Source organism: Eumetopias jubatus, unplaced genomic scaffold, assembly GCF_037043125.1.
Source record: "Eumetopias jubatus isolate StellerSeaLion01/CBP00866 unplaced genomic scaffold, mEumJub1_p1.0 scaffold_4, whole genome shotgun sequence".
NCBI lineage: Eukaryota > Metazoa > Chordata > Mammalia > Carnivora > Otariidae > Eumetopias > Eumetopias jubatus.
Genome location: NW_028274810.1, coordinates 32,179,816 through 32,190,855, shown reverse-complemented (window position 1 = coordinate 32,190,855; position 11,040 = coordinate 32,179,816). Strand labels below are relative to the sequence as shown.

General features: G+C 44.4%; 1 protein-coding gene across 2 annotated transcripts in view; it reads left to right on the top strand.

Moving 5' to 3' along the window:
• The first annotated feature begins 3,225 nt into the window (after positions 1 to 3,225).
• LRRC8C (leucine rich repeat containing 8 VRAC subunit C) overlaps positions 3,226 to 11,040 on the top strand; it is an 80,205-nt gene continuing 72,390 nt past the window's right edge. Inside the window, exon 1 of one of the 2 annotated variants that reach the window (XM_028087612.2) lies at positions 3,226 to 3,445. The gene's annotated coding sequence lies outside the window, so the exon portion shown is untranslated. The remainder of the gene's footprint in view (positions 3,446 to 11,040) is intronic. The other variant, XM_028087611.2, reaches the window with a different exon arrangement.

Here is an 11,040-nt window from a genome sequence, read left to right as displayed (position 1 = left end):
TCTGTATCATTCCAAATCCCCTACCATGGCCCTGCACTGCCCAGAAAATCCACTTCAGCTCCCTATTGCCAACCAGTACATGATTAACTTGTAAGTATGTGGAGTCTTGGTGTGGGAACTCACTCTGAAAGCCCATAGAGAATGTCAAATTTTGGTATCAAGAACTGGGTGACTGAAAGGTGAAGATGGTGGCTCTGTAGACATGGCTCACCTGGGGTATAGTGCCCTCTCCTTATTCTGAAATGCAATCACATTTAGTTTGGAATGGTTTATTCTGACTCATGGGCTGCCAGATTCCCTCTCTCAAGCTCTGTGAACACCTTGAAGTCAGGGAATAAGCCTTATACAGCAGGCCCCCCCCCGCCACTTTGTCTGAGGTTTTGCTTTCCATGGTTTCAGATACCCACAGTCAACTCTGGTCCAGAAGGAGATGACCCTCCTTCTGACAAATTGTCAGAAGACTAATAATAGCCTAACATTACATCATAATGCCTATGTCACTCACCTCACTTTATCTCGCCCCATAGGTATTTTATCACTTCACATCATCACAAAAGGAAGAAGGGGGAATACAATACAATATGATATTTTGAGAGAGAGAGAGACCATATTTACATAACTTTATTACAGTATTTTGTTATCATTGTTCTATTTTATTATTGTTGATTCCTTACTGTGCCTAATTTATAAATATTACAGGTATGTATGTACAGGAAAAAAACAGCCTCTATAGGGTTTGGTACTATCTGCAAATTCAGCCATCCACTGGGTGTATTGGAGCATATTCCCCAGAGATCATGGGGTCTACTATGCTTCTTTGAGACCCTCAGAGTCCAGCACTCACAGAAATTGGCTGATGGATTGTGGATTCACCTTATGGTTTTCCGAGGGCTTGATAAGTGTGGATGTTGATTTAAGTTAGGTTGACTGAGGTGAGGTTGAGTAGACTTAGGGTTTACATGCTCTAAAATAAGAAAAAATATACTAAGCTGTATAACATAGTGGTTTTCAGACTCATGCCTCTCAGACTTTAGGGTGCATGTGAATCACGTGACTACATGTAGCCCTACCCAATACACCCTATTTAAAAAACAGGTCAAGTGCGGACAAAAGTATTGCAATTAAACATCTGTGGGAGGCAGGAGACTCAATTTTCAGGGTTCATATCCCATTTCCAAACCTTGTTGCCATTCCTGGTCCTTTTGCTTTCAGGTCTATGAAGAGTATATTAAGTACATAACAGCTACTGTTTATTGTGTACTTATAAAGTGCTTGGCACTGTTCTTGCTGCTTTAAGCATGTTATCTAATTCGCACAGCACCCTAAAGTACTATCCTTATATTGCTGATGATGGGGAAAAAATAAAATTAGCAGTAACTCCCTTACATTTACACAGGGATTTATTCCTGGTTCACCTGAGTCCAAAGTCTAGTCTAATAGTTCCTTATCACTGGGTAATGAGGGAGCATTTCAGGGATGCGCAAGCTTGAGGTCAGGGTGACAATTGTACAGAGGATAGAGATGTTCAGAAAGCACTTGCAGAACAAAGCCCCCGACAGGAGGTTTGTGCCCTTAGTATTTGCCTCATTGAGTGTTTAAATCCAGGTAAGGTATTTAAGAGCTGGAGCTACCTCAGATAGTATCTGGTAGCTTGCAAGGTAATCACAATTTTAGCAAATTGCTGAAGCCAACCTCTCCCTTTTCCCAGGAACTCTCCAGGAATTTTTTTACCTGCTATCAAGGAGAAAGGCCCCACACTAGATTTTTGTGCTGATCTAGTTAATTAAGGCTGGTGTTAGAGTCATCTCCTACAGCCTAAGAGGGTTTAAGGTTGACTTCCATAGCATACTGAATTTGGCCCAGCGAGCCCAGGAAAAGCAGTTAAAAGCTTAAGAGAAGCATGGAGCACTGGGTGTTATACCAAACAATGAATCATGGAACACTACATCAAAACTAATGATGTAATGTATGGTGACTAACATAATAAAATAAATTTTTTTTAAAAAAGCTTAAGAGAACAACTTCCGGACAAATTTTCTTTTCATTTTGACTTGGAACTACAAATGGGGTTAAAGGAGGTGCCTGCTTTCTTCAGGCTTGCTTGTAAGAACAAATCAACTAGTGAAAGACAATTAGGTACATCGGCCTTTTCCTGACTGCCAGGACAGAGTAGTAGGTTCATTTTCAGTACTCTTAGAATAACGAACATTGAGAAGGCATCCTAGGAGATTTTATATAACCTAGTAATCTTGTTTGTACATTTCACTGGGCAGAAGATTTTCCATACGAATAGCTGTCAGCTTTCAAGAAGACAGTTTGCTTTTTCATCCGGAAAGTGGGTAGGAGAATGTGGAGAAGAAAAACATGCTTCAGATCAATCAATAGGGAGAGCCCCTCCCCCCCATACTCTTAACAACAAGTGGTTTTGATGAGGACGATCAACTCCTTTATGCACAGTTCACAACTGTAGGCGGAGCGTTCAATTTCCGCGTCTCTGGAACCTGCTGCTGAAGAGACGAGGGAGCCCAGCTCTCAGTGTCCGGGAACATGGGGGTTCCTGCTGGAGAGGAGACTCAGGTGTCCAGGGAGATTGGTTTTAACCATTCTCCCCCGTCTCCCTCAGTGCCCGCCCTCCATCCCGCCCCACCTCATCCTTGTGTTCTTATGGGGTCCTTCTGTTCTCCTGCGGGGCGGGAGATGTGGAGGAGGGATGATCTCCATCCTGACCCCAGTCCCGCAGGGGAGTTGCCAGAAGGGCTATTTTTAGTGGTAGCTGCTCCCCTCTAACACCCAGGGGAGGAGCTGCGGCAGTGGAGTGGCCGCAGAGCGCGGAGAAGCCTCGGTTTTCCGCGCCCTGTTAGGGATGGGGGAGGTATTGGACGCAGCCCGTTCCCCAGGCAGACGCCGCCAGGTGGCCGCCTCAGAGGCGGGAGCGGCCCCGCCGGGAAGCGCGGGAGGGCCCGTTTTCCACGGCCAGGGGAAAGCCTCCGGCTGCCAGCGGCAGCCTCGCCGGCCAGTCCCGGCGCGCGGTGGTCTCCGCAGGGGAGGAAGTTCCCGGGCACGGCGGCCTGCGTCACAGCGGGGCTGGGACCGCCGGGCGGGCGGCGGCGGCGGCGGCGACTCCGGGGCCGGGCACTGGGCGGCGCTGGCTGCCGCTGGCCCGGCTGCGCGCGGGGCGGCGCTGGAGGCGGCTCCGTCCGCGGCCGGGGAGGCGGAGGGGAGGAGGGCTGCGGGGCTGGGGCGGTAGCTGCGTCCCGGCTGGGAGCCCGCGAAGAGGACGAGGAGGAAGGCGCCGCCGTGGCCGCGGCCGCAGTGCTCCGGGAGCCACACGCCATGAGCAGCGGCCCCGCCGACGACCCCGCTGTCGCTGACCGCCGCTGAGCCGGACCGGGAGACCGCTCGCCGCTCCCCAGCACCCTCCCCGCCGTCACCCTCGCGCCCGGAGGTAAGGGCGGGGACCGCCGAGGGATGGAGAGGGGCGGCCCGCCGAGGACCGCCCGGCTCGGTCCGCTAGGTGCGCCGGAGCCGCTGCTCGCCCTGCGCCTCGCTCGCGTCTCTGCTGCTCGCGCTCTCGGGCGGGCGGAAGGTGGTCGCCTGCCCGGGGTTTGCTCCTTGCAGCCACCCGCTGCTGGGGCTCTGGGACCCGCCAGCCCCCACCCCACCCATCCCGAGCCAGCCCCAGCGTCGGGGCCAGGGACCCCAGCCTGGCGCCGAGCACCGCGCGGCCGCCGCAGGTTCTGCGGACTTAGTGGGGGGTGGGGGGATCGGGGGTGGAGGACGAGGAGAAAAGGCGGCCACCGCCGGGGCGATCGTCCTTCTTCCCTACCTGAACCCTCCGCCCCCGAGACCCCACGGCCTGTCCCTTCTGGTCTGCTCTCCCTTTGTACCCCTGAGCCCCTGAAGTTAGCACTTTCGGGGAGAGAGGAATCTGATGATCTCCGACGGGAACGAGAGCGCGGTGCCTACCCCTTTGCAGGACCGGCGGGGAGAGAGGGTTTAGCCGGATCGGGCGGGCCCCAGAAGCCAGGTGTCTAGGCCGGCTGTTGAGACCAGGACCGCCGCCTTCAACCTCAACCCAGGGTCGCCGGTCTTTCCCTTTCCAGCTGGTTCCCAGCAGCGAGGTGGTTAGGGATGGAGTCAGCAACTCCGGAACCTTAGGATGTGCTCCGTAGACGCTAATTCCATTCTTTTCTCCCCGGCCAGTTCTTCCCTCCCCCACCCCACGCCTGCCGGTGTACATCAGATTACAGTTCCTTCAGAAGCTCACAGGGTACCTCGCTCTGAATAACCACAGACACCTAGCCCACATCCCAGGACGGATATTTCAGTGTGAAGACCAAACTTCACTTGGTTTCAAATTCTTTTTAAACATCTGAAACTCAGCAAACCCGTTAGGAAAACACTTTCAATTCCCCATCCTCCTTAAGGTAAAAAATAAGAACCAATTTTGTGGGAGTGCTAGCGTTGGGCAAAGGGAGGCTTGAGTGACCCTATTTATCGCAGCTTTACGGGAGAGGAATAGATAAAAGAAATGGCAGTCCTATTTTATTCGCATACTTCTTATAATGTAAGAAATGGAGCTTCAACCAACGGGCACATTTCCGGACAGGTATGGAGTGGTTTCCTAAGGCATCCACGAGGCTTATTCATGGATAAATCAGTAAGATGTCGTCTAGGTGGGAAAGGAGGCAAACTGATGTTAACCCTCTTGCTTGGCACAACACTGCAAAATCGCTGGAACCAAGGAGCTTTATACGTGTATACATTTTTTTCTTTATTTTTTAATGATTTGTGTAAACCCAAAAGGTACATTGAACTTCCCAAATTTGCTTCGATTCATAAACCAAGTGTTGGATGTGTGGATATAGATGACCCATTAGATGTATCCTGCTCTAGTTTTCTGTATATTTCTTCTGACTCGCTTAATTAGGGAATACCAGGGGTGTAACCCTGATTTACTTTACTTTGGAGTGATTGATTTAAATACTGTCTTGACGTCAGTTTGTTTGTTTGCTTTTGAGGGGCAGTTGGGGACCAGTTTTGCAAGGATGGATATTTTTCATGGTTCACATAATGGATTGACCACAGCTGGGTCCTACCACTTCAACAATGCTATCAGAGATAGCAAGCATGTTTAACAATTTTCTTAGCAATAAAATTATCAAAGTCTCTGTTAATGGTACTAATCTTTTATTTCTCAGATTGACTAAGCACTTTGTTTAATGGAATGCTTTTAGTGAAAAAAATGTATGAGGGAGTATAAAAGAATGACTAATTTTCCACTTATGTAAATTTTAACTTTTAAGTACAATACAAAGTTAGCAATTTTTAAAATGCCTAAGGTGTCTAATTTTTACCAAATTGCTGTTACGATTTTCCAGTAGTCTGTAGTATTTTTAAGTTATAATCACCAATAACATTATAATAGAGCCCAAGTGTAAAAACAGTTGGGGTGGAAAGTTACACATATTTTGCCAAGCATTGTGTTAATGATTTAATATGGTGGATACATTGCTATAATATAGTCTAGTACTGTAGGTACCTAACATACGTTATACTCAGATTCGTACAACAAATGCTTAAAGTAGATGGTGCCATCTACTTTTTACAGAAGAAAGATGGTCAGAGTCTGTGACTTGTCCAAGACAAGACAGCTAACTTAATGCCTGAATGAGGCCAAACCTCTTTAGCCTCAATGATGTACTTTTCTGTTATCCAAAGCTGCCTATCTTTTTTCTACAAAGATTTATTGTTAACTTGCTGTAATGACTCTATGAAGAAGCTGAGATTGAAGAAGTAAAATCACTATCCAGGATTTTCCAATGTAAATAGTATATAGCAGAATTCACATTTGGAATTGGGGCCATCTATTTCCTAAACCCGTGTTCTTGCCACTGATCTCTATTAAATGACAGATTAAGAACTTAACCTAATGGATATTTTACTTTTTTTAAGATTTTATTTATTTATTTGACAGAGAAAGACACAGAGAGAGAGGGAACACAAGCAAGGGGAGTGTGAGAGGGGGAAGCAGGCGTCCCTCTGAGCAGGGAGCCCGATGCGGGGCTCGATCCCAGGACCCTGGGACCATGACCTGAGCCGAAGGCAGACACTTAACGACGGAGCCACCCAGGCGCCTCGACATTTTACTTTTTTTCATCAGCGGTTCTCATCAACATGACAGTGATGGTCTCATAGGCCGCAGTACACTCTCAAGATTTTATACTTAGTCCCTGGAGTGCTGGCTGTATCTCCAGCTCTATCACTGATGAAAGCATATTTGCAGCCAATGAGGGTGATATTACTATGGAGGTATCCTTGATTCCACTTCATTTCTCTTAACATATAAATCAGGCTAGATTGGCATGGGAGAAAGAGCATGGTCTCAAGATGGGAAAAGCTGGTATCAGATTTTGGTTTTACTGTCCAGTAGGAGTGTAAATTAATTCATGCTGTGGAACTTTCCTGAGCCCATTTCCTGACGTATAATGGAGTTAATAAAACCTATTAGTTGGAGTACTGTGTGGACTAAATGTAACAAACTGTATAAAGGACAGCTCCTGTCACCTACTAGGTGTTCAGTAAATGGCAGGGATTAGCACCCCTGTATCCTGGCGTTGATGGAAATTTTCTGCTGGAATTAGCTCCATCTATATTTTACATGCATATAGTGATTAGTCGTTGCTATCAGTGATTCATTCTTCATATGGCTAGACAAAGGTCTACTCTGGTTTCTAGCATCTTTAACTTTTGAATCACATCCTTTTTCCGTAGTCCTGACTTACATTTACTCACCTTACGTAGTTTGTCATTTGCTCCACTCTGCATATTTTTTAGAACTTTACTGGCCATACTTCAGTGAGTTGGAATTTGTAATTTTTGGCAAACACACTTTCCTGTTTTCTGCTTCTCCTGATTTCTCAACCTTTTTTATCACTCAAGGCACCATGACAGTCCCACTTTCTTCCCACCACCTACCTCACCCTTAGCCAGATCTCCACTAGCTAAAATTCTGCATGTCCTTCAAGGCCCAGCCTAAATGCTACCTCCTTCTGGAGCCCACATACCTTCCATTTTAAATCCTTTCTCAGTTCACTTATAAGTCAGACACCATATAGCCTAATAATTAAAAAAAATTTTTTTTTGCGGGGGTGCGCCTGAGTGGCTCAGTTGTTAAGCGTCCACCTTCGGCTCAGGTCATGATCCCAGGGTCCTGGGATCGAGCCCCGCATCAGGCTCCCTGCTCTGCGGGAAGCCTGCTTCTCCCTCCCTCTCCCACCACCCGCCCCCCCCCCCCGCTTGTGTCCCTTCTCTTGCTGTGTCTCTCTGTCAAATAAATAAAATCTTTAAAAAAAAAATTTTTTTTTTTTACTTTTTTAGTTATTTGCCCGGATAATATCCTATGAAAGTCTGTACACTCTTTGAGGAAAAGGGAATTTTTCTATTTCTTTATATTTCTTGCTAGTATAAAATACAAATGGTTTCTAATTTCTGAATGAAAGGTGAGTCAGATATTCTGAGGGAGAGCCTTACAGTAATTAGGAAAGATGCCTAAATTATTCGTCTCTGTTACATGATTATTAGTGACACCTTCCTCTTCGAGACTTGTTTGTCCGAGGCTTCTCCACCAATTTAACTGATATATAACATTTACTGGAAGGCCTTTTTTTCTTTTTCTTTTTTTTTTTTAAGAGAGGGAGGGTGGGGCACAGAGGGAGAGGAAGAGAGAATCTCAAGCAGGCTCCACGCCCAGCACAGAGCCTGACCCCGGGTTTGATTTCACAACCCTGAGATGATGACCTGAGCTGAAATCAAGAGTCTGTCGCTTAACTGACTGAGCTACTCAGACATCCCTGGAAGGCCATACTTCTTAAAGTTTCGGCCATTCGGTACCAGGTGAGATAGCTATGGTTCATTAATAAATGGCTCCTCTGGTGGGATAAAAAACTCATTAAGTTTGCAAATATTGAGCACACCAACAGTATTTGAGTAGTTTGGTATTTTCAATGGTCCAGATGGATTTCTTTAATAAGGAATAGGATTTACCTGAGGGAAAGGAATACCTACCTTGAGAGAAGGTTGAGGTAATGAGCAAGGAGGATTTCAAACCACTTTGGTTGGAAATAGGACTAACCATGGCACAGTGTGGAGGCTGCAACCAGAAGTGACTTCGTGAGAGAATTAGCACAGGGAAAAGACGCAGACAGTTTCACACAAATATGAGAGGTGGAAAAAATGGAAGAGGTAACAGAAAGGAAGCATGACTATAATAGTATATGACGGAGGCCTGCTAGATATATGGTATTCCTGGAGTGTAGAAATAGAAAAGAGACGGTGAGGCAAGTTGGCAAGAAAGGAGAGGAACTAGTGTGGCCTCAAACATCTAGTACCTTAATATACTCTCATTTGTACCCCGGGCTGGCACAGAAAGACAAGAGGGTAATCTCAGAGGTTTGCTTAAAGTAGATAGTTTGGCAGGAAGATATTGAAAGTTTCCTAATTATTAAGAGTAGAGAATGACTGAACTCTTCTCTAGTATCAGACGTGAAATAAAGAATCTGGGCTATCTGCTTAGAAGTGTAACACACTCACAGGTTCTGGGAGTGAATTTAGGATCATTTTCTGATGTTGGATGGGAGCTCTTCTAAAATATGGTTCTATAGGGGCGCCTGGGTGCCTCCGTCAGTTAAGCGTCTGCCTTCTGTTCAGGTCATGATCCCAGGGGCCTAGGATCGAGCCCCGCATCGGGCTCCCTGCTCAGTGGGAAGCCTGCTTCTCCCTCTGCCTCTGCTCTCGTGTTCCCACTTGTGCTCGCTCTCTCAAATGAATAAAAATAAAAAAATCTTTAATAAAATAGAATAAAATAAAATAAAATATGGTTATATAGTCTGTGGTGTATCTAATTGTGAATGGCAGCTGGTAGAGAAATGGCAATATGGGTTCAGAAAATGAATAGGATTTAGAAAAGGGAGAATTGGCAAAATTCAGAAACCAATTTTAAGAAAGATTCCTTAAAGTTTAGGGAAGTAACTGAAGATGTCTCAGAAGACTGAAGTATTTTCAGTCAAAGGAATCCAGAAATATATGTTGTTTGAAGAACACTTCTAAGAACTGGGAAGAACCAGAGCTATTCTCCTGGAGAAGAGTGGGAAGGTAGAGCAAAGAGGAGTTATTTTGGCTAAAGCCAAAAAACCGCCCAAAGGCTTGAAACACCAGGGAGCACATAATGGAGATCATAGAAAAGTGTTACCCAACCTTTTATTTCATTATTACTCTCCCTCCACGAGTTTTTTTTTTTTATAGATAAATTATGATACAGATACACTGTATATCTGTTCATGAACTGTGGCCTTTTGGCAGGCTACAAACCATTATTTAAGATTTCTTTTTTTACCCTGCCCTCCAGAACTGATTTTTTTTCTTTATTATTTTCCCTTTTTATTCATTTATTTCTGCTTTTTTCTTAATAAAAGAAGAATGAAAATGGACGGAAAACAATGTCTACATAGTTTAAAAACATCCTGTGTTATATTTTTAGATTTTATTTGCAAATTTATGACCAATGTTTAATATGCATTTTTTCACATGCTAGAAACATCAGATTTAATTTACTCTGTTTATACTTTCTCTCTTTTTCCTGTAAATAAAAGCCTAAGAGAATTTTCATGGATTGCAGTTTTTCCCACAGAACTGATTTTTGACAGGGACGAGATTGCCCCCCAGTTGAGAACACATGGTGTGGCACAATTCTATATTATGTCCAAAAATTGTAAAAGAGCCATATAGAACTAAAAGACCTGAAGAAAAGTCAACATATTTATTTGTATGAGTGTATGATACCTTACTTGACAAATTCTCTGGCATTAGATTGTTCTTTTCTCTTTTTGCCTTTTTCAGAAAAGCATACTTTATTGGCTCTTAAGCTGAAATATACATGTAAAAAAATGTAAGGCTTCTAGTTTTCCCAGTTCTACCTTGGCAAAATTATTAAATTTATAAAATTATCTTCCAAAGCCCCTCTACCTGCATTCTTTTGGGGAATAGGGATAGGAAGCCCTCCCCAAACTTTAAATGCTCAACACCCTTTACTTATGTTATGCTGGAAAGGCTCTGCTATTAACTATTCATTCTTGTGACCAGTCAATTATACATGAGTATAAATTAGTTTGTCTTTAATAGAGCATTTGTATTTTAAGCCATTTATTTATACTTATGAAACACTATGTTCCCTACCAAAGAGATTTCAGGTCGTAACAAGTAGATATTTGTGGGGGGGGCGTGCAGTGGGGCTCTGAAGTCATTCTTAGCTTTTTCGTGTTCTGTTCCTTACTCCAGTTCCCTAGGGAGCATAAGCCTGGGCTTCTGGTGTCCAGTCTCGGGAGCTGCAAGCATTAGAAGAGCTTGGCTTCTTTGCATATTGACTGCTTTCAGCATTTGGAGCCCATCAGCCCTTGCACGCTCCCTTCCCCCCAAATAGCTCATCCTCATCTCCTCCAGCTTTTGTTTTAACTGTATTGTTCTTTTTCCTTTCCTTCACTGTCAAACCTCCAGTAATTGTTTTTCACCATCTTTTCTCTTTCATTTTTGGAGCTGCACTGAAACCTCCCTGAGGGCAGAGACTGTATCTGTCTTGTTCACTTCTGTATCCACAGCACCTACACAGTGTCTGGGACATAGCTGCTCAAGACAGCATTGTGGGATAAATATTTAATGATAGATGTTACAGTAACATTGCTAAGCTACCAGTTTGGAGTGTATCCTTCTCCCTTTCTATTATTTTAAATTCTGATTATGAAATTTGATAGTGTAACGAGAAGTTATCCTTCTTAATAGGGTCATGAAATATGTACAGGGAAATATTTCTATATGTGATTGGAAATTAGGGGCAAGCATTATCTAAAATATGAAGTCCGGAAACCAAAATAAATCCGAGGCAAAAGTCACTAAATAAGCTAAATATATGAAAACTCCTAAGTCCTGTGATTTCATTCCGTGTATTTGAAGAAGTGTCAAACCAATAAAAATTTTTAAGTATTCTTT